At 39.5% G+C, this 22,855-nt stretch overlaps 1 long non-coding RNA gene across 2 annotated transcripts; it reads left to right on the plus strand.

The window, feature by feature from the left end:
- The first annotated feature begins 13,734 nt into the window (after positions 1–13,734).
- LOC141786709 (uncharacterized) lies at positions 13,735–22,472 on the plus strand. Of its 2 annotated transcripts, none has more exons than XR_012597927.1 (6): positions 13,735–13,822; positions 15,012–15,048; positions 15,375–15,412; positions 16,461–16,613; positions 16,700–16,792; positions 20,170–22,472. It is a non-coding gene; the product is annotated as an uncharacterized LOC141786709 (long non-coding RNA). The 2 variants fall into 2 exon arrangements; XR_012597928.1 differs by lacking the exon at positions 13,735–13,822 and adding an exon at positions 14,556–14,678.
- Positions 22,473–22,855: the final 383 nt, after the last annotated feature.

Raw genomic sequence — 22,855 nt, forward strand, 5'->3', positions numbered from 1 at the left:
TGCAGAAATTCAGATCACCTATCATTGTTCTCCTTGGCTTTTTCCTGCAGTGGCTGTCACACTTGGAAACCAACACATGAAAAAACAAAAGCAAATGCGTGAGAGCTAACGGTATGATTTTCATTGATGTCTCTTTAGCGTTTTCCTGCAAATGCTGTGATATTTGACCCCGATATTGGAGAAACTTTCAGATTCAAGGGAAGACAATGGCGAATAAGAGTTTAAAGTTTGATTAAAATAATATGTCATTTTTACGCTTTTCTCGCTAAAGCAAAGCGCTTTTGGTGCTTAACCACGACTCTATGATGCAGGTTCATGGGAACTGTTATACAATTGTGCTTTTGTCACACACTTACTGAAATGATTAAATCAGAGTACTTTCCGTTTCCTGAGCCTTTTCGGTGTTGATTTGTCTAGTTCAGCATGTTGTCTAGTCTTTTTGGAGTTTCTCGCTCCGAAAAGCGTTTTGGTTCATTACATCGACTCTCTGATGCAGATTCAAGAAAGAACGAGGAATTATTATGCTTCTGTGACACTTATACTGAAATCAGAAAAACAGAGAACAGATTCATGTAATTCCGTGTCCTGAGCCTTTTCTGTGCTGTTTTTGCATCCAGCATGTTATTGTAGTGCTTCTTATGGTCATGGCAAATTTCTGCATTCTCTGCCCTCTTTAGCTTTTTCCTGCAAATGTTGTGATATTTGACCCCCAAAACGTGAGAAACTTTCAGATTCAAGGGAAGACAATGGCGAAAAAGAGGTTATAGTTCGATTAAAATAATATGTCATTTTTATGCTTTTCTCGCTAAAGCAAAGCGCTTATGGTGCCTAACCACGACTCTATGATGCAGGTTCATGGGAACAGTTATACAATTGTGCTTTTGTCACACACTTACTGAAATGAGTAAATCAGAGTACTTTTCCCGTTTCATGAGCCTTTTCGGTGTTGATTTGTCTCATTCAGAATGTTGTCTAGTCTTTTTGGTGTTTCTCGCCCCGCAAAGCGTTTTGGTTCATTACAGCGACTCTCTGATGCAGATTCAAGAAAGAACGAGAAATCATTATGCTTTTGTGACACTTATACTGAAATCAGAAAAACAGAGTACAGATTCATGTAATTCCGTGTCCTGAGCCTTTTCTGTGCTGTTTTTGCATCCAGCATGTTATTGTAGTGCTTCTTAAGGTCATGGAAAATTTCTGCATTCTCTGTCCTCTTTAGCTTTTTCCTGCAAATGTTGTGATATTTGACCCCCAAAACGTGAGAAACTTTCAGATTCAAGGGAAGACAATGGCGAAAAAGAGGTTATAGTTCGATTAAAATAATATGTCATTTTTATGCTTTTCTCGCTAAAGCAAAGCGCTTATGGTGCCTAACCACGACTCTATGATGCAGGTTCATGGGAACAGTTATACAATTGTGCTTTTGTCACACACTTACTGAAATGAGTAAATCAGAGTACTTTTCCCGTTTCATGAGCCTTTTCGGTGTTGATTTGTCTCATTCAGAATGTTGTCTAGTCTTTTTGGTGTTTCTCGCCCCGCAAAGCGTTTTGGTTCATTACAGCGACTCTCTGATGCAGATTCAAGAAAGAACGAGAAATCATTATGCTTTTGTGACACTTATACTGAAATCAGAAAAACAGAGTACAGATTCATGTAATTCCGTGTCCTGAGCCTTTTCTGTGCTGTTTTTGCATCCAGCATGTTATTGTAGTGCTTCTTAAGGTCATGGAAAATTTCTGCATTCTCTGTCCTCTTTAGCTTTTTCCTGCAAATGTTGTGATATTTGACCCCCAGAACGTGAGAAACTCTCAGATTCAAGGGAAGACAATGGCGAATAAGAGTTTAAAGTTTGATTAAAATAATATGTCATTTTTATGCTTTTCTCGCTAAAGCAAAGCGCTTTTGGTGCTTAACCACGACTCTATGATGCAGGTTCATGGGAACAGTTATACAATTGTGCTTTTGTCACACACTTACTGAAATGAGTAAATCAGAGTACTTTTCCCGTTTCATGAGCCTTTTCGGTGTTGATTTGTCTCATTCAGAATGTTGTCTAGTCTTTTTGGTGTTTCTCGCCCCGCAAAGCGTTTTGGTTCATTACAGCGACTCTCTGATGCAGATTCAAGAAAGAACGAGAAATCATTATGCTTTTGTGACACTTATACTGAAATCAGAAAAACAGAGTACAGATTCATGTAATTCCGTGTCCTGAGCCTTTTCTGTGCTGTTTTTGCATCCAGCATGTTATTGTAGTGCTTCTTAAGGTCATGGAAAATTTCTGCATTCTCTGTCCTCTTTAGCTTTTTCCTGCAAATGTTGTGATATTTGACCCCCAGAACGTGAGAAACTCTCAGATTCAAGGGAAGACAATGGCGAATAAGAGTTTAAAGTTTGATTAAAATAATATGTCATTTTTATGCTTTTCTCGCTAAAGCAAAGCGCTTTTGGTGCTTAACCACGACTCTATGATGCAGGTTCATGGGAACTGTTATACAATTGTGCTTTTGTCACACACTTACTGAAATGAGTAAATCAGAGTACTTTTCCCGTTTCATGAGCCTTTTCGGTGTTGATTTGTCTCATTCAGCATGTTGTCTAGTCTTTTTGGTGTTTCTCGCCCCGCAAAGCGTTTTGGTTCATTACAGCGACTCTCTGATGCAGATTCAGAAAGATCGAGGAAATAATGCTTTTGTGACACTAATACTGAAATGATCAAAAAAAGAGTACAAAGACATGTAATTTCGTGTCCTGAGCCTTTTCTGTGCTTTTTTGGCATCCAGCATGTCATTGTAGTGCTTTCTATGGTCATTGCAAATTTCGGCATTCCATGCCCTCTTTAGCTTTTTCTTGCAAATGATGTGATATTTGACCCCCAAAACGTGAAAAACTTTCAAATTCAAGGAAAGACAATTGCGAATAAGAGTTTAAAGTTTGATTAAAATAATATGTCATTTTAATGTTATTCTCGCTAAAGGAAAGCGCTTTTGGTGCTTTACCACGACTCTATGATGCAAGTGCATGGGAACTGTAACACAATTGTGCTTTTGTCACACACTTACTGAAATGAGTAATTCAGAGTACTTTTCCCGTTCCCTGAACCTTTTCGGTGTTGATTTGTCTCATTCAGCATGTTGTTTAGTCTTTTTGGTGTTTCTCGCCCCGCAAAGCGTTTTGGTTCATTACAGCGACTCTCTGATGCAGATTCAAGAAAGACGAGGAATTATAATTGCTTTTGTGGCACTAATCCTGAAATGAGCAAAACACAGTACAAATACATGTAATTCGGTGTCCTGAGCCTTTTCTGTGCTGTTTTGGCATCCAGCATTGTATTGTTATGTTTTCTTTGTTTGTTGCAGCTTTCTTCATTCTCTGTCCTCTTTTTTTTTTTTTTACTGCAAATGCTGTCATATTTGACCCCCAGAACGTGAGAAACTTCCAAAATAAAGTGAAAACAATGGCAAATAATTGTACTTTGGGCTTAAAGTATTATTTTGAATAATAAGTCATTCATAGGTTTTCCTTGCATAAACAAAGCGTTTTGGGGCTTTGCCAGGATTCTTTGATGCAGATGCAGGAGAACTGTGCAAATGAATAGTTTTTCATTATGGAAAAATAACCAAAATAAGCAAATCAGAGTACAAATCCATGTTCTTCCGTGTCATGAGCCTTTTATGGCATCCATCAGGGTATTGTAGTGCTTTCTATGATTCTTGCACCTTTATGCATTTTCTGTCCTCTTTAGCTTTCTTTTTCCTGCAAAAGCTGTGATATTTAACATCCAAAACGTGAGAATCTTTCAAATGCAAGGGAAAACAATCGCGAATAAGTGTTCTTAAAGCTTAAAGTATGATTTTGAATAATATGTCATTAATAGGTTTTTCTCGCAAAGGCAAGGTGTTTTGGTGCTTAACCACGACTCGTATATGCAGGTGCATTAGAACTGTACAAATCAGTAGTCCATTTGTGACACAATCACGAAAATTACTTGTTCCGAGAATTTCTCCTATGTACTGACTCTTTTCGGTGTTGTTTTGTCATACAGCATGTTATTGTGGGGTTTTTTTGTGTGTGTGTTTCTCGCCCTGCAAAGCGTTTAGGGTCATTACACTGACTCTTTGTTGCAGGTACAAGGAAACTGTGGAATCATTATGCTTTTGAGACACTATTACTGAAATGAGCAACTCAGAGTACAAGCACGTGTTATTCCGTGTCCTGAGCCTTATTTCGACATCCAGCATGTCATTGTTGTCCTTTCTGTGATCAATTGCACTACTGTGTTGTCTCTATCCTCTTCAGCTTTTTCCTGCAAAAGCGCTGGTATTTGACCACCAAACCTGGGAAACTTTCAGATTCAAGGGAAGATAATCCGCGAATGAGTGTACCTAGAGTTTAAAGTTTGATTTAAATTATATGTCATAAATAGGTTTTTCTCGCTAAAGCAAAGCGTTTTGGTGCTTAACCACGACTCTGTGATGCAGGTACATAGGAACTGTAACATAATAATGCTTTTGTGACACTATGACTGAAATGAGTAAACCAAAGTAGGTACTTTTCCCGTGTCCTGAGCCTTTTCGGTGTTGTTTCGTCATACACCATGTTGTCATGGCTTTTTGGTGTTTCTCGCCCCGCAAAGCATTTTGGTTCATTACAACGACTCTCTGATGCAGGTTCAAGAAAAACTGTGGAATCATTATACGTTTGAGACACTTTTACTGAAATGAGCAATTCAAAGTACAGATACATGTAATTCCGTGTCCTGAGCTTTTTCGATATTGTTTGCCATGCAGCATGTTGTTGTGTCTTTTTGGTGTTTCTCGCTCGCAAAGCGTTTATGTTCATTTCAGCGACTCTGCGATGCAGATTCAAGAAACTGTTGAATCATTATGCTTTTGTGACACTGTTTCTGAAATGAGCTGAAAATCCATGTAATTCGGTGTCATGAGCCTTTTATGTGCTTTTATGGCATCCAGCATGATATTGTAGTGCTGTCTATGATCATTGCACCTTTCTGCATCCCCTGTCCTCTTTAGCTTTTTCCTGCAAAAGCTGTTCTATTTAACTCTCAAAACGCGATAAACTTTCAAATTCAAGGGAAAACAATCGCGAATAAATGTTCTTCAAGCTTAAAGTATGATTTTGAATAACATGTCATTAAAAGGTTTTTCTCGCTAAGGCAAAGCGTTTTGGTGCTTAACCAGGATTCTATGATGCATGTGCATGAGAACTGTGCAAATCAATAATGCTTTTGAGACACACTCACCGAAATGAGAAAATCAGAGTTCATCTCCCGTGTCCCGAGCCTTTTCGGTGTTGTTTTGTCTTACAGTATGTTGTTGTGTTTTTCTGGTGTTTCTCGCTCTGCAAAGCGTTTTGGCTCATTACCACGACTCTGCGATGCAGGTCAAAGAGAATTGTGGAATCATTATGCTTTTGTGACACACTCACTGAAACGAGTAGTTCAGAGTACATTATCCGTGTCCTGAGCCTTTTCGCGATTGTTTTGTCATACAGCATGTTGTCCTGTCTTTTTGGCGTTTCTTGCTCCGTAACGCATGATTATGCTTTTATGACATAAGAACTGAAATGAGCAAATCAGAGTACAAATCCATGTAATTTCGTGTCATGCGCCTTTTATGTGCTTTTATGGCTAAAGTAAAGCGTTTTTGGTCCTTTACAACGACTCTATGGTGCAGATTAATGGGAACTGTGACAAAATAAAGCTTTTGACACTACTACTGAAATGAGTAAACCAGAGTCCAGTGTCCTGAGCCTCTTTGTTGCTGTTTCGTCATACAGCATGGTGTTGTTGCGCTTTTGTCATTACACATCAATACCTCTGCTTTCTCTCTCCTTTTTAGCTTTTCGTATTTGACATAGAACACACACGAGTTACATCAAAATGACTTCGGAAACAGCCCAACATGTTTTCATGAGAACTTAAAGCACGATTTAAAATATTTTTTCATTTTCCTTTATCGCTCTGCAAACCTTTTTTCTTTCACTAAACAGGTCCATTGGTATTGCCGTCCTCACTACTTTGTCACTTAATCACTTCTGTGTGATCTGTGTTGTACAAAAATCCATCTTATTCACTGTTGTGCGTTTTCAGTGCTGTTTTGGCATCCGGCATAGTACTGTTGTGATTATTGTCATCATATCATATTTCTGCTATCTCTGCCCTCCGTAGACTTTTCCTGTGTTGCATTCATATCCAGGAGAAAACAATCGGAAAAGACGTGTTCAAGAGTGATTTTGAATGATGAACAAAAAGCTTTCAAAATCAAACATCACACGCTTGGGTTACCTACAAAAAGCTGACAGACGCAATAAAGATGTCTTCAGCATCTCAAATCATAAATTGAATCATGACATGGTGTTTTTTGCTCTGCACAGCCTTATATGCACAAAACTGTGATGTGCTCTTTATTTCGATCAGTATTTAATTAACATATAATTGCTTTTAAGCTCATGTCACATAGCTTTAGGTAATACTTTTTGAATGAGTTGTAACGACGTGCTATTTCACTCTGCAAAGGTAGAAACTCAGCTATGGCTTCTAAAAACATGAGCGGTTGTTGCTTTTTAGTGAAAAAATCACAATATTATCACTCACAATATTTTTATGTGCTTCAGAATGCGATATCAGCAAGTTTTACTGCCTTTATGGTACTTGGAACTAAAACGTGCAAAGCTGTACATTGTGACCACAAGATGGCAGCATGTGACTACAAGTGAAATCACCGCAAAACAATTTTATCTTCAGTATTCAGGCTGAACAATATTGAACTGGAAAGGTGCCTTGCAGAAAATGCGTTGAAAGGCTGACACCAAATACTGCAATGCAAAACTGTGAAATTAATTGCACAAAAGCAGTGCATGACAACTGAAAATGCAAAACATGTAAAATAAAAACTAAATAAAGTTGTGGTACAAAGCAATGAATGACAAAATGTGAAATAATATTGCACAGAGCTGCAAAAACATTTGCATGTGGAAAGACAGTGAAGATCATTGTCTTTACACCCCAGGAATAAACTACTTTCTGGGAAGAACCAACCACTTCCACAGTAGGTGATACTTCATCATGTAAAGCCTAAATGAAAAACATACACACAGATGCATGCACACACACACACACACACACACACACACACACACACACACACACACACACACACACACACACACACACACACACACACACACACACACACACAAACGAAAGTTGAGTTTATGTGTACATTCACGTGTAGTCTATTATTGTCTCATTTTAGTCTGTTGGAGCTATTCAGTGACCTGATCCCCATCCATTCACAAGAGAGGGCCACAAGAAAAAGATCTAAACCACCAAGCTACAACCTCACAAGTGAGAAACACCTTAGCTACATTGCCACAAAAAATAAAACCAAACAAAAGCAATCAAAAAAAAAAAAAAAAAAAAAATACAAAAGGACAAAAAGGTCAACAGGAAAACACAGCAAGACAACCAGCCGTGTCACTTCTGTAAGGCTCGTGTCATTATAAATTATATGTTAAGAAACAATACAACGGTAACAAAACAAATTTTACCCAAAACATTGGGATTTTTTTTTTAAAGGAAACTAAAGTGCCAAAAATTATCGCTTTAAGGTAAAATTAATACAAATTCTTCTTTAGGGTACAGAGTTAAAGACTATAATACAAAAAATAAGTAAACAAATAAAATGTTCCCCCATTATTGCACTCATTTTTTTAAAAGAGTAAAGTTTAATGAAATACCACACCAGAATAAATGTTGTGAAAATAATTTGGAACAAACCCCTTTTTTGGAGTCTGCTTTTTTGTTTTCCTGGTGCGGCTTAGCCACGTGATTGTCATCATCAAAAATCAGGAGAGGGTGGGGGTGGGGGTGCAGGAGAAAAAAATTAAACTACAGTATTGCTCTTTTACACGATATTATCAATATTTGTATTGTTCCGCCCACCTCTACTCCTCACTCACAGTAGTCTCCTCCTGCATTCACATGAATCACGCAAGTGTGTGTCTCATTATGGTCACTTCTATCATCCCCGGCCCAGATTAAGGAAGAGGGTTGCTATTTAGACATTAAAAAAAAAAGTATGGACGGAAGACAGTTAATTTGTAGTTGTAGTAATTTTGTAGTTGATTATGATGTTGTGTTTTACCTGCTTTCTCTCTTACATTGTTATTTCTCTGCCCTACAAAGTCCATGACAATTACATGCACATGAATTATTCTGCAGATTAGACAGCAGCGTCATTTAGTGACTTTTAGTGACTTTGTGGACAGTCAATAGTGACTTTCCTTACTGAGGAGTTGGCACGTTGAAACTGGCAATGTTTCACTCAGCTGTAATGATGTTCGAAATGGTAAACAGTCTTATTCTTTTAGGTCTTTCATGACTATACATGATATAATTGATTAAAAATAATCTGTTAATAGTGGATTATTTGGGTATATAGTAATCTGAGGTGTTAAAAACAACAACAATTTACACCCAACTCAACCGATAACCGTGACTACAAAACCGTGATAAGAACTGAACCGTGGATTTTGTGAACCGTTCCATCCCTACTTCATCACACACTTCAGTTAGAGCATCCTGTCTCTTATGGAACTCCTGAGCGCAGTGAGTGTGTGTTGAAATTTTCAGTTTGCAAACCAAAAGCAATTCAATGATACTTGTTCAGTAAACAGCAGTGACTGCATGCAGAGTATTTAATCCTAAGGTGTAAATTAATACAAGACCACATCTCTAACAAAGACATAAAAATTATGAGTGCTTCGCATTATGTTGAAGAGATATAGTGTACTTTATAGTGGACGTGAGAGATTAAGTGTTGGTGAACGATAACCATGTGTGAATGATACAGCATTCATTTACAGAGGTCTGTGCTTCAGTGTAAGGGGGCCCCCAAATGTAATTTGCCTAGAATAGAATAGAATAGAAAATACTTTATTTATCCCCGAGGGGAAATTCAGGAGTCACCGCAGCATTTAAGAAAACAAAAGTAAGGCAGAGTAAAGAAAGTGCAAAAAGGTCCATAAGAAATTAGATAGAATAGATAGAATAGAATAGAATAGAAAATACTTTATTTATCCCTGAGGGGAAATTCAGGAGTCACCGCAGCATTTAAGAAAACAAAAGTAAGAAAGAGTATCGAAAGTGCAAAACGGTCCATAAGAAATTAGATGACGACATCCCGTCCACCACTCGTCCACCACTCTCCAGTCCAGCCAGTCTCCACCTCCACAGGGTCCAGGACTGAGCCTCCCCAGCAGTCTGTTCAGTCTCTGTCTCCTGGATCCTGTCTGCCCACTGTGGCACCAGCGTCCATTGTCAGCTCCGTCAGCCACGTCCGTGGACAGCACGATGCCGCTGGGTTAGCACAGGTAGCTCGTCCTTCCCCCGGGGCTGGATCCCACGTTCCCAACAACAATGGATGGAAGGACAGGTCCACGTCGTCACCTCCCAGCTCACATCCGAGAACCAGCACGTCGTCCTCACCTCCTCCTCCTCAGCTCGAGGGAAATCATCAAGCCCTACACTAGTTAGCATTGACATGCTACAGGCTGCTAACAGCTGAGTTCGCATGTAAACATGCAGCCATGGTTACATGTAGGATCTCCAGACAAACACAGGAGAAAAGTAGTCAAAAATATCGCCGAAGCCACAAAAAGTTTGGTGTCCGTGACCAACAATGAACCATACAAAGTGATGATCCACTCCAAATACAAAGATTACGAAAAAGAGACAAAAAAATTACAAGAGACGACAAAGACGAGAGAGCTGCTGCAACAGGCAGCTACTTGGGTAGCGCCTAGCAACGGAAAAGCCATAGGGCCTCATACTCACTTGGGCCCTGTTGTAGTATTTGGTTGCAAAGGGAAACTGATATCATGGAACCAAAAATATGGCCCCAATATTGTGCAGATCTACTACTCATGCTTAGCTAAAGGGGTGATTCAGATAAATGTGAGGGAAGAAAAAAAGCATTTCAAACAGGAATAAGGATATCGCCTCATCTTAGAAAGAGAATGGACCTTCAGAAGTCTAAAAGTGTACCAAGTGTAACACAGAGATCAGTAGCTTTATACATACTATGTAGTCTTATGTGTGTATATAAAGGAATTTTTGGGGAAAAATGTTTCAAAGTGTGCTTTTTAACAAGGATTGGAGAATGGACCCTTGTATGCCTTCTTGTTTGGGTTAAAATCAAGAACACCTATAATGAAAAACTGTGGAATGTTGACCTATGCTGCAAGAAAGTTTGTAACTTAAATGGATTTCAGAAAAGCCACCAACCCTCTCAGAATGGCACAAAGTTATATTTGCTCTGCTTCCCATAGATTATTTGACATATCGCACCAAAAAGGAAAATTGGAACATTTCATCATATATGGACTCCCTTTCTTGATTATGTGGGACCGAGAATGTGTAAGGTATTCTGGCAGATGCATCCTCGACTGAAGGGGGTTCGCTAAAAGAGAAGGAGAGGCTCTGTTGTCTGTATCAATTCATTCCCCGTATTTATCTATGTTTATTGTGTGTAAGTTTTGTCATGTTCATCTGTGTTGTGCCATTATACACGTTCGGGGGATTGTGTTGATTGGGTGGGTGAGAATAGAACAGAAAAGAATAGAATAGAACTTTATTGTCATTGTAACATGTACAACGAAATTGAAATCACGGCAGCAATCAAGAAAACAAAAGTAAGAAAGTGCAAAAAGGTCCATCAGAAAATAGATGATGACAGCTTGTCCATCATTCTCCAGTTCAACCAGCCACAGGGTCCAGGACTGAGCTTCTTCAGTCATGCTCCATCTCTGTCTCCTGTATCCTGTCTGCTCACAGCAGGTGAAGCTCTTCCAACATGGCGTTGGTGTCTGATGTTAGCTTCGTTAGCCATGTTTGTGAATAGCATGATGCAACTCTGCCCTCTGGTTTTCCCTCTATTGCTGGGTTAGCACAGCTAGCTCGTCCATCTTATTGGAGATAGATCCTAAGTCCCCAATAACAATGGATGGAAGGACAGGTCCATATCGTCACTTCTTAGCTCACACCTGAGAACCATCATGTCGTCCTCACCTCCTTCTCCTCACTTTGTGGGAAGACATCAGGCCTTACACCAGTTAGCATTGACATGCTACAGACTGCTAACAGCTGAGTTCACATGTAAACAATGTGGCCATGGTTACATGTAGGATCTCCAGACAAACACAGGAGCAAAAATAGTAAAAATATCACTGAAGCCACAAAAAGTTTGGTGTCCATGACCAACAAATGAGCCAAATAAAGAAATGATCTACTCCAAATACAAAAATTACGAAAAAGAGACAAAAAAAAAAAAGACAAGAAATGGACAAAAAAAGAGAGAGCTGCTGCAAAAGGCAGCCATAGCCAACAGGGCGGCGCCTAGCTCTGTTTCTGACTGTATGATGATCCATAATAGGAATACTTGAGTCCAGATCAATGTGAGAGATGACAAATGTCCACATAAAAGTTATGTGGGTGATTTAATCAGTTAATATGTGAGTAAAGCAGGGTCACATTATCTGATGGCTACGCTGTTGTCTCCTTACAGCATGTTCTTAAATAGTTGTTTTTTTAAATTATAGCCACAACGCTCATTTTAAATTTTTACCTATTTATTCAACATGTTTAGAGGGATTACATTACATGACGATCGTGAAGATAAGTATATTGATAAACTAAAACGTAAATTTAAAAGGATTTATACATGTATCTCATGAGAGCAGGCACAGCAAACTACATATTTGAAACAGTTCATATAGACTTTTACATAAAATGTAGCTCTTAGCAAACTATGATTATAGTACATATTTCCTTTAAAAGTCGCCTGATCTAATGTAGGGTTTTCAGTTCCTGGGTTATGAAGCTGTATATACGATGGTTTCTCCTTTATCAGTAGGAAGCCATCACAAGCGGTGCTTACTCGTGGGTAGCAAATAAAGCAACATCAATCAACTGCTTTGGATAAATTACACACAATGTCTACAGATTTTGCAAACGTTTACCCCAGATGAATCTTTGAGAACGACATTTACGTAACTCAACTTCTCCTCCTCTTTTTTGAACAATGCACACATAGCCAATGCCCGTCATCGCCCCTGCGGTCACATTTTCCGATGGTCACAGGTTTCAGTGCAGCACCGTTCAGACGTCTAGCGGCATGTAATTGTTTATTTCGTCCACTAGATGTCACAGTTGTGTCGTGTAGCACCGCTGAAGGAACAGAAGTACAAGGGAAATTTTAGAAGACAATTCATGTGTTTTACTGTCTTCTTACAGTGAATAAATGCTGGAGGAACTGTGAATATGTCAGCTCCCTCCATGTGCCAATCATCACACGTTTCCAGACCTTCAAAACATTTTATTGCTCCATTCATCCCTTGTGGCAAGTGTTTGCAAGTTTAAATGAAGGTAAACTACCGGGATAGATTACAGATAAACTGCAGTGCGCATGTTTCGTTTCAACATAAAGTTGTCCTCTTTTTGCTCCTTTTAAGTTCAAAAGTTAATTTGATGAAAGAAAAAGATGCATGGAGCTATTTTTTTTCTAGGAGGAACTAAAAACGGGAATTTCTTCAGAGGCTTCTAATCAAACTTTCTCAAGTCACACAAAAATTGCCCCTCGATGTCGACTGTTGTCAACCAGGGGATGCAACTTTTTAGAACATTTTCCAGCCAGGTTGAGATGCCGGAGATTATCAACCATGCTTTTACTGAGCTGTTCGTGCTGCACAAAGTGTGATCAGTGAGACCAAGGAGTTGAAAATGCTGACATAGCACGATGCATGTTCACTATCAGGGGGTGTGGCAGGGGCAGTTTCCTGTCAGGAAAGAGGGTGCACAATGAATGGTATTTATGCATTTATATATAATTTTCAGTAAAAAAAAAAAAAAATCATCTATGATAAAAAAAAAAGAACAAATGCACTTTGAGAATTCGAAGTTAATTGTACTTTTTCTCTAATAGTCTATGGCGAGATGCAAGGATGGCTGTAACAAATGTGCACTATGAGACTCTTCACAGCCTTGAAGATGAAGGTCTTCTAGATCCCTCCAATAGCATCCACCTCTTCTGTGTCCAGCATGTTTCCTTTCCGCTTCTGCAAAGGGACCTTGATGTCTCCAGGGTGGATTGGGATAATCACTCCCTAAGAACAGAACAACAACTGTGGACAGTGGGACTCCTCCAGAATCCCACAGATACACTGAACTTGGCACTGGTACTAAGTAAGTACAATTTCCAGGAGCACCTTGTACTCTGTGTTGTAGTTCTGAGTAGCATTGCTCCAGGTATATCTCGAAAAAAGAGAATATCATGAAAAAGTTTGATTTTTTGGTCACTCATTTCTATATTGTAAATCTATCTACGGCACACAGAGTGAAATTCTTGAAGCATCTATTTTTTTTTTTTAAAGTTGATTATTATGGCTCACAGATAATGAAACCCCCAAATTCAGTGTCTCAAAGCACTGAAAAAAGTAAAACTTTGCTGTTGTTCATTTAATGTATAAATTCACATTATATGGACTCAAAAAATCGTTTTCAGATTTAAACTATATTTTCAGGTTTGTACTTCTGACTGAATCAATATTTTTTATTTCGTTTCAATATGAGTTTGCAATTTGACATCAAAATGAAATGACTCATTCAATCAACCTGAACGGATCAGGTGTTGATCGTTTCGCGCATGCGTGTTTCGGAAAACGAAACCTGAGGATCTGACGGGAACGGCCGAGTCCATCTTCAGCCTCTGCAACTCCTGGGTGGAGGGAAACTTTGTTTCAGGTAATAAAAGACAAAAATGCGTTTTTAGACTGTGACATCAACCATGGTTTTATCGCCCCGTTCATCTATTAAACCGCCCTTTGGGTCGTCTGCCATGGTATCACCAGGCTGTCTTGTTGAACTCAGCTTGCTAGCTTATAGCCCACGACAAATAAGCTATAATTTTTCGACAGTGCACGTTCAATCCCTGTTTAAATTACTGGTTAACTTAGTATGCATTTTTGAGTCGTTTCAAATGTTTGACGGCGTAACGTGTTAGTACTGTGAACGGGAGCCATGAGGGGTGTAGCGGTTTATAGAGTGACCGTGTTAACGAGTAACCTGTAGCCGAACGCGGGTTTTTCGCCGGCACACTGCTTGGTATGGACCTCGCCTCTATATTTAGTTATCTTTATTAATGAGAAAAATGAGAAAAAAAATGAGAAAATGTACTTATTCCCATTTCTTTTTAAATGTAACATTAAAGGAGGAGGCAGCCACCAGATAATTTTCAACGCTGTTGTGACTGCAGCGCATTTGGCCGGAAGTCACTATTTATTACGGGCACTCTTTGATCCGAAACACCGGTGTATGCTCTACAGCAGGGATGTCCAACTCGTGCCATGGAGGGCCAAGAGGCTGCAGGTTTTCTTTCCAACCAAGAACTCCACCAGCTGATTCCACTGATTAGCCCCTGCTCTCTGCTTGAAGGTGAGGTACCCAATGGAATCAGCTGGTGGAGTTCTTGGTTGGAAAGAAAACCTGCAGCCTCTTGGCCCTCCATGGCACAAGTTGGACATTCCTGCTCTACAGCGTGAGCTCGTCAACCGTGAAGTACAAGTTTGGACGAGTTGAACAACACGTGGAGTGCCAGTAGGTGCGTGCAAATAAAACTACAGAGACTAACCCGCTTCTGGGTTATGTGTGTGTATGTTTATGGAGAGAGATTATGTGCGCGCTTGTAAGTGTCAGGATGGAGGCATTGTCCCTTTTCGATGACAATGCCAAAACTATCAGAGCTTTCTATCTTTATTAACTTGCCCATATTTTCGGGGTACTAGCTGTCTTCTAAAAAAAAAAAGAAAAAAACAACAACTAAATAATCAATGATATTTTATGTAAGTGTGAAATAGCTCTTTTCCAAAGGTGTCTGTATGGCTTCAGCTAAAGTTAACTTACGTTTTTTTTTTTTTTTTTATTTATCTTGCAGTGCAACATCTGAAAAGCTTCCAGACTTGTCCATTGTGGTAAGTTAGTTGTTAATACCTTATAAAAATGTAATTTATCATTCACTGCCCAAATAATCGTTTGTCCAAAACTTACTATGGATAGTTTTACAGGGTCTTGCTAATTCTCACTAGGTTTGTATTTTACACAATGACTGCAGGATGTGCGCTTGAAATATACTATATTTTTGCATTTTATGTATTTACAATATATCCATTCTCAACATAAAGCCTAAACATATGTATAACCAGTTTACATTACATGTTAATGGTTCCCAATTTGTATCTAGCACCTACTAAGTGTGTTGGCTTATTAATAACAAGAGAATATTGTTTCCTTTTTCAAGGAAATTAGCTGCTCTGAGGCCTGTCCTCATAACTTGTGGTAAGTTCCTTCACAATATCATGAGAACATTTTTAATTAATTGGACACTTAATTTGACCCAATAATAGCACTGGCTCAAATGAAATCTGACAAATTGATTTGGCAGTTTCCAGGTCTATTCTATAAACTTAAGGTATTGAAGTCTTGTTTTATGTGTGATGACTGTGTGTTTGCTTAAAACTTTTGAATGTGCCGCTGTCTTTTCCAGGACCCTCTTGAAATAGAGATTTTTAATCTCAATTAGTTTTCGTGGTAGATAAAAAAATGTAAATATAAAACTTATGGCGTTGTTACCCCAACAAATTAAAAATATCTCTTGTTTTTTTCTCTTGTATTTCATGTTGCATCAGTTATCCATGCATGTGGAAATGTAAAGACTGTGACGACTCATTGTCAAGAGGATCTGAACTTCTGAAACACTATAAACTTTACCATCTGCATTATTGGCGGGGCCATCCTTACCCCTGTGTTTATTGGAAAGCTCTACTAACGCACCTAAGTAAATATCATCCTTCTCAACAATCATCACAGAAAGAAAGCTCATCAAAAAAGACAACATTCAATTAAAAATGTCCAATATGGCTATTAAGGTAATTTTAAAACAAATTCAATTTCAGGATAGGGTCAATCTTATTCCCTTGAACATGGAAAGTTAATTAAAAACTGGTCAATGTCCACATTATTTTCACACAGACATTTGTGCCTGCACAGGGCCCTTCATCTCCCACTCCGCTGTGATATAGTGAGCAGCTGTGTTGGCAACTTGGGGACTTTTTTTTTTTCTTTTCAAAAAAAGCAACTAGTGATTTTTATGTGAAATAATTCAACTTATTACTTTTTTCTTTTCAGGTTTGAATGTCACACCATCTTAAAAATACAGCCAGGACCATAATATACATGCTGGTGTCTACTTTATGTACAAATTTGTTGCTTTGCATCAATTTCATTGGTGATGTCCTTATTTTCAGGTGGTCAGCTGTGATTGTAGCTGTGAAAAATATATGTTTTCAAGCTTCATCTTGGATGCACTTCTGTTTTTGTTTTATAGATCAATGCTGAGTTTATGAGAATAAAAACAGTTCCCTTGGGGACTAAGTTACTGGCACAGTTGGACCAGCACTCCAAACTATTGGAGGTTATCAGGCGGAAGGGGGGAGCTGTAAGACAGAAGATGTCTGGTGTCTTACAGCTTTTGGATGAGGTATCTATGAAGGGGTTTCTTGTCTGAGGAATGCTAAATATTTATTTTTTGTTTGTGATTGTACTGAATACCATTTTTTGAATCAGACTTTGGACATCAACACAAGAAGAGAGCCTATCTTCACATTTCTGATGATGTACCTGGGGGAACCTGTTGAGCATTTGATCAAAGAATATCAGGTAAGGGCATCTCACTCACATATAGGGAAGAGGTTTTAACCTGGAGTGCAAAAAGTTTTTTTATACAGTATGTTTAGGTTTCATTAAAAATGGCTCTTGTGCATATATACACATGAATATATACAAGGTCTTTGATCTCTCAAGCCTCAGTGTTACAGTCATACTCAGTTTATGAGACTTGCTCATTATGCAAAAATGAAAGATTTGGACCGTAGCACGAATGGGCTATGACTGTAGAGGTGATATTTGTGATTTGAATAAATCATATTTTATTGTCATGGCTTGAACTCTAAGAACAAAAAGAACTCATAAGCAGATGTATCAAAAAACACCAGGCATAAGGAAAGATCTCAACAAAACACATTGTTAGCAAACTATGTTTATAGAGGGAGCACTGCACAGTGAAACAAAGGAACAAAATCTAGGACAGGGTTTGTACAGGTCCTTGAAATCCTTGAAAATGCTTATTTTTTCATGTTGTGTTTTCAAGGTTTGAAAGTACTTGATTTTCTATTCAAGTGCTTGAGAATGCTTGAATTTATAATCGTATATAACTCACTACTCAGCTTCCTAACTCAACAGATCGATCAAATAGAGAGAAATAAAATAAATTGTGGGGGAAAAAAAATGTTCCATCTGATGGGCTCGCGGGTGTAACATAACTGGTCTGTTTATATGTGCGTTGTGACGTCTCCCCCATGAGGATTGTTCCTTAAACAGCAAGCCGGGAGGCATGACCGTTGGCTGGAGAAAGAAAAATACAAATTTTGGATTAAATGTAGCGCAAATCCCCGTGCAGCATACTGCAGTGTATGTAAAAAGGAGATTGCAGTGGAAGCTATGGGCAAGTCGGCACTCGCCAGCCACGAGAGGTACCCTGGAAGCCCTACATGTTAAATAGCCAATTAGCCTGCTACCTGTTGAAGCTAACCACCTTTTTATGCTTCATGCTAGGCATGAGTGATGAAGGCAGTGTCCCATTTAACATAAAGGTAGTGTTGCCCGGGGGTGTTTGTCGGGGCAGGTTATAAAATAACTGCGGTCAGGCGGTGACAGGTTTTGTCTACAAATACCGGGTCGTGCCTGGTCTGAGCATACGGCCGCGGCGGAGTGGGAGGCTCGCCCTGTACATACGAAGGAACGAAACGGCGTTTCTCATTGAGACCCGGCACAGATGAACAACGGTCATGTGATAACCTGCCGGTTAGATGGCTTGTTTGTGCTAAAGCCGCGCTACCGGCTTGGTTTATTATAAGCGTCTGAGATGTGGCTATCTTACTCATTGTTTGAGAATAAGAAAAACCATAGAACTGGATACAAAAAAAGTAGGGCTGGGTTAAAAAAAAATCGATTCTCAAAAATAAAAACGATCCTCATCTTCAAAATTTGACATCGATCGATCTTTTAATCAAAAGAAAATATTCCCTTTCTTGGCCGGATTTCAGTTTTGGACTGCAGGTGCTCCACACAGAATATTCCGTTCCTGCAAGTCAGTGTGGGATATATAGTCATACCCTATCTGTGTATAACTGACAGCGAGTTTTTGTAGGGTTATATGAAGTAGATATCTGCCCAAGATGCATCTGGATCAGCGCGTCTCCTCACGCTCTCCTTCATTAGGAGATCACAACTTTGGCATGCAGCAGTCTTAGCGTAACAGATTTTACTTAGCATTAGTTATGTTTGATCAGAACTGCAGAGAGACAGCGTCAAACCACCTGTTTCAGTGTTTTTGTCCTGCTGCAACATGACGTCTGTGTCAGATTATGAGAAAACGCTGTCAATCATCCTCCTCATCAGCTGACGCTTGCGCGAGCTACTGCTAATGTGCTCGCGCTAAATGATAAGCTCCATGTGTTGAACGCTGGTGTTTTTAACGGGTGGTTGTTTGTTACAAGGTGTTCAGATTAATTCTGAAGGTCTGGACAGGAGATATGACTTCACTGTTTGTCTTCAGACTGATCCACTGAGAGCTGTCAGCTGCTTCATTAACATACACGGTGTTGGGAAGGGTGCGTTTAATTTGTTCTCCCAGTCTGCCCTGTTTGTGGACCATCTACTGTGGAGGGATGTTGTTTTCACAAAGGAGGGAGCTGCATTAAAAAAATTGTTGTAATATAATAAATATAATATAAATCCTCATAATACTCCTAATACTCTTAGTTTAAAAGATAATGATACCAGTTTCGTCAGCAAGTGATGAGAATCAGTTCTTTGAGAAGTAGTAAAAAGACAAGAATCAGGAAAAAAATGTTTTTTTTTGTAAATACGAGTCTTCTCTGTGAAGTTGTGAACAAATGTGCTGTTCAACACAATGAAATTGCTGTTTTGTGTGCGCATCAATTTCTTAACATTATGAAATTAACAACCGCTCACAGTACTTGAAAAGTTTGAAAATTGACCTTGAAGCTCCTTGAAAAGTACTTGAATTTGACCATGAAAAATCTGTATGAACCCTGCTAGGAACAAAATCTGGCAACAAGACAAGGGAAGACATAAGGGTTAAGGCAATGAGGTGATTGGGAGTGAGGAGACGGCTGGGGAAGCACAATCAGGGATCAGGTGTGGCAGTGCCAGGCAGGAAACAAAATCTACAGAAATAAGAAAAGACTTGTGAACTTTCAAAATAAAACTTAACACTTTAACAAGACATGAAACAAGAACAAAAGGGGGAACTTGACTGAAGAAAAAGCAGGATGATGACTGATGAATTAAAATACCTGGAGATGAAAGGCAAAAAGTTGCACACATTTTTACCTCCGCCAAGGAGGTTATGTTTTTGGGAGAGTCTGTCCGTCTGTCTGTGAGTCTGTGAACAAAATAACTCAAGAAGTTATGGATGGATCTTGATGAAGTTTTCAGGAAATGTTCAGCATGGAAAAAAGGAAGAACTGATTCGATTTTGGTGTTGATCCGGATCAGCGTCTGGCCACTATGACGAAAATGTGATTTTTGTGAATAACTACTGATATAAAATAGATATCATTATGAATCCGTTTGCTAATGGAGTGTTTTTATGGTCAAGGAATCTAAATATGTACATCAAATAAAGGTAGGAGTAATATTTATAGTAAAAATCATAATATGGTCGAGGACTGTGGTGCTGGCAGAGGTATGTGCTCTCTGAGTGCTTTTCTAGTTAGTGCTGCAACTTTTCTGAAGGTGAATCCTGCATCTCGTACCACAATGTGCTCTATGGTGCACAAGAGAAAATTGTGCTTGGGTCATTTGACTGATCACTGTAAATACAGTGCATACCACTACAGTGGATACCACATTCATTTTAAGTTAAATCTTGGTATAAAAGTGACCACTGTAGCCATATATAAAATGGGAACACATTAGAATCTTTGAATGTTTTTTTTTTTTTTTGGCAGGATATTCCAGAAAATTAGGCTGAAAAGCTGAAGCAGACTACCATGGCCATCTTGATCACAGGATGGGAGAGTCCACTCCACCCAGCCAAAGACATCAAGATAATCATTGAAGGAACAGAGGTTGTCAATAATTTGCCCTCAGTTGCAGCAGCTTTTACCATGATCTTCAGGCTCATGTACACACTTAATCTGAAGTATCCAAAGAAATTGGAATCCACCTTTGAGTTTTTGCAAAAAGTCTTGATGGATCTTGATTGCAAAAAGATGAGCCCGAGAGTTGACAAAAACTGTGCAGCCAGCTGTACAGCTCAGACTAGGCTAAGTTTAGTTGCACTGACTCACTACATTGTTTTGTTTCTACTGGTGGTTTAATTTTGTGTAGATCTATTTCCAGTTGAAAATTCAAGCAGTTCAAAGTACGAGGGGTTGATGCTGGAGGTTCCAGTCACATTACAAGACAAGACAAGACAAGACAAGACATACTTTATTAATCCCCGGAGGGAAATTCAAGTTGTTTTGGCACTCTTCCAAGCAAAGAATTGTACACTCTGATGGCTGCAGGGAGGAATGATCTTCGGTACCTCTCGGTCCTGCAGCGCACAGAGGTAAGACGTCCAGAACTGCTGCTGATCCTCTGGACTATGATGTTGTGAAGTGGGTGATCAGAGTGACGGATGATGGCCTCCACTTTCTTCTGTGTATACCTTTCCACCACAGCCTCCAGTGAGTCCAAACTGGATCCAACCACGGAGCTAGCTCTCTTCACCAGTTTTTCCAGTCGCCTCTTGTCCTTCTGCTTTAAACTATTTCCCCAGCATACTGCACCATAAAACAAAGCACTGGCTACCACGGACTGATAAAACATCTGCAGCAGCTTTCCACAGACATCAATTGATCTGAGCTTCCTTAAGAAAAAGAGACGGCTCTGCCCCTTCTTAAAGAGTGCATCTGTATTAAGGGACCAGTCCAACTTGTTGTCCAGATGTACACCAAGATATTTGTAGGTTGACACCACCTCCACGTCCACCCCATGGATGTTAACTGGCTGATGGCAGAGCCCAGACTTTCGGAAATCCACAATCATTTCCTTTGTTTTTGAGGTGTTCAGTAGGAGACAATTTCTATGACTCCAGTCACAGAAAGCTTTTATCAGATCCCTGTATTCAGATTCCTGTCCATTTTGGATACACGCCACAATAGCAGTGTCATCTGAGTATTTTTGGATGTGGCAGGACTCAGAGTTGTATTTGAAGTCTGCAGTATAAAGTGTGAATAGGAATGGAGCCAGAACAGTTCCTTGTGGAGCCCCCGTGCTGCTCATGACCGTCCCAGAGACGCAGTTTCCCAACCTGACAAACTGTGGCCTCTCTGTGAGATAGTCTGTGATCCAGGAGACAAAGGATGGGTTCACTCCTATGTCTTTGAGCTTATCTCTCAATAACATGGGCTTGATGGTGTTAAATGCACTTGAAAAATCAAAGAACATAATTCTTACATAGGTGCCAGGTTCTTCTAGATAGCACAGGGCACGGTGGAGCATGTATATAACTGCATCATCCACTCCAATATGATTTCTATATGCAAACTGCAGAGGTTCTAGTGTGTCTTTGACCTCAAGTCTCAACAGACGTAAAAGCAGCCTCTCAAAGGTTTTCATAACATGTGAGGTGAGGGCAACTGGTCTGTAGTCGTTAAGTTCAGCTGGGCATTTGAGTTTTGGTACCGGCACAATACAAGATGTTTTCCACAGAGCCGGGACCTGACCCAACTGTAGACTCAGGTTGAAGTTCCTCTGAAGGGGTTCACACAATTGGGCAGCACAGTCCTTAAGCAGTCTTGGACACACACCATCTGGACCAGCAGCCTTCCCTGAGCACAGTCTTCCTAACTCTAACCTCACTCCTAAAGCTGTGACAGACGGTGACGGTGGAAGAGGCACAGGTGTAAGAGGGGATGTAGCAGGAGTGGTGGAGAGACACAGATGTGTAGAAGGAGCAGCAGTAGAAGAGGAAGTGGTCGCTGTGTCAAACTTGTTGAAGAACTGGTTGAATTCATTAGCACGTTCAACATCACCCACAATTGGCTGCCTTGTCTTTGTGTTATAGCCAGAGATGTTGTTGATTCCTCTCCACACCTCCCGCATGTTATTATTTTGTAGTTTTCTCTCAATGTTCTTTTTATATTTCACCTTAGCCTCCCTTAATCTCCTCTTCAGCACTTTTTGCACCAGTTTGAGCCGTTCTTTGTCGCCATCTCTAAAGGCTTCCTTTTTCTGATTGAGGATATCCTTGATGTCACTTGTGATCCAGGGTTTGTTATTGGGGAAATGGAGTACAGTCTTTGATGGTATGATATTGTCTTTACAGAAGTTGATGTATTCAGTAAAACAGTCAACCTGTTTATCAATATCTATACTATTTTCATCTGTTTCTAACAATACATTCCAGTCTGTGCACTCAAAGCAGTCTCTCAGAGCCTCACTGGCCTCAGGTGTCCATTTTCTAACTGTTACAGTAGTTGCATGCTGCCTCAATAAGCAGGATCTGTAACAAGACTGAAGTAAAACCAGATTGTGATCCGACCTGCCCAGTGGTGGTAATGCAGTGGCACTGTATGCATCTTTGACGTTGGCATATAGAAGATCAAGTGTTCTGTTCACTCTGGTTGGGCAATTAACAAACTGTTT

Source organism: Halichoeres trimaculatus, unplaced genomic scaffold (genome assembly GCF_033239565.1).
Source record: "Halichoeres trimaculatus isolate MK-OKI-2021-1 unplaced genomic scaffold, fHalTri1.1 fHalTri1_scaffold_65, whole genome shotgun sequence".
Taxonomy (NCBI): domain Eukaryota; kingdom Metazoa; phylum Chordata; class Actinopteri; order Labriformes; family Labridae; genus Halichoeres; species Halichoeres trimaculatus.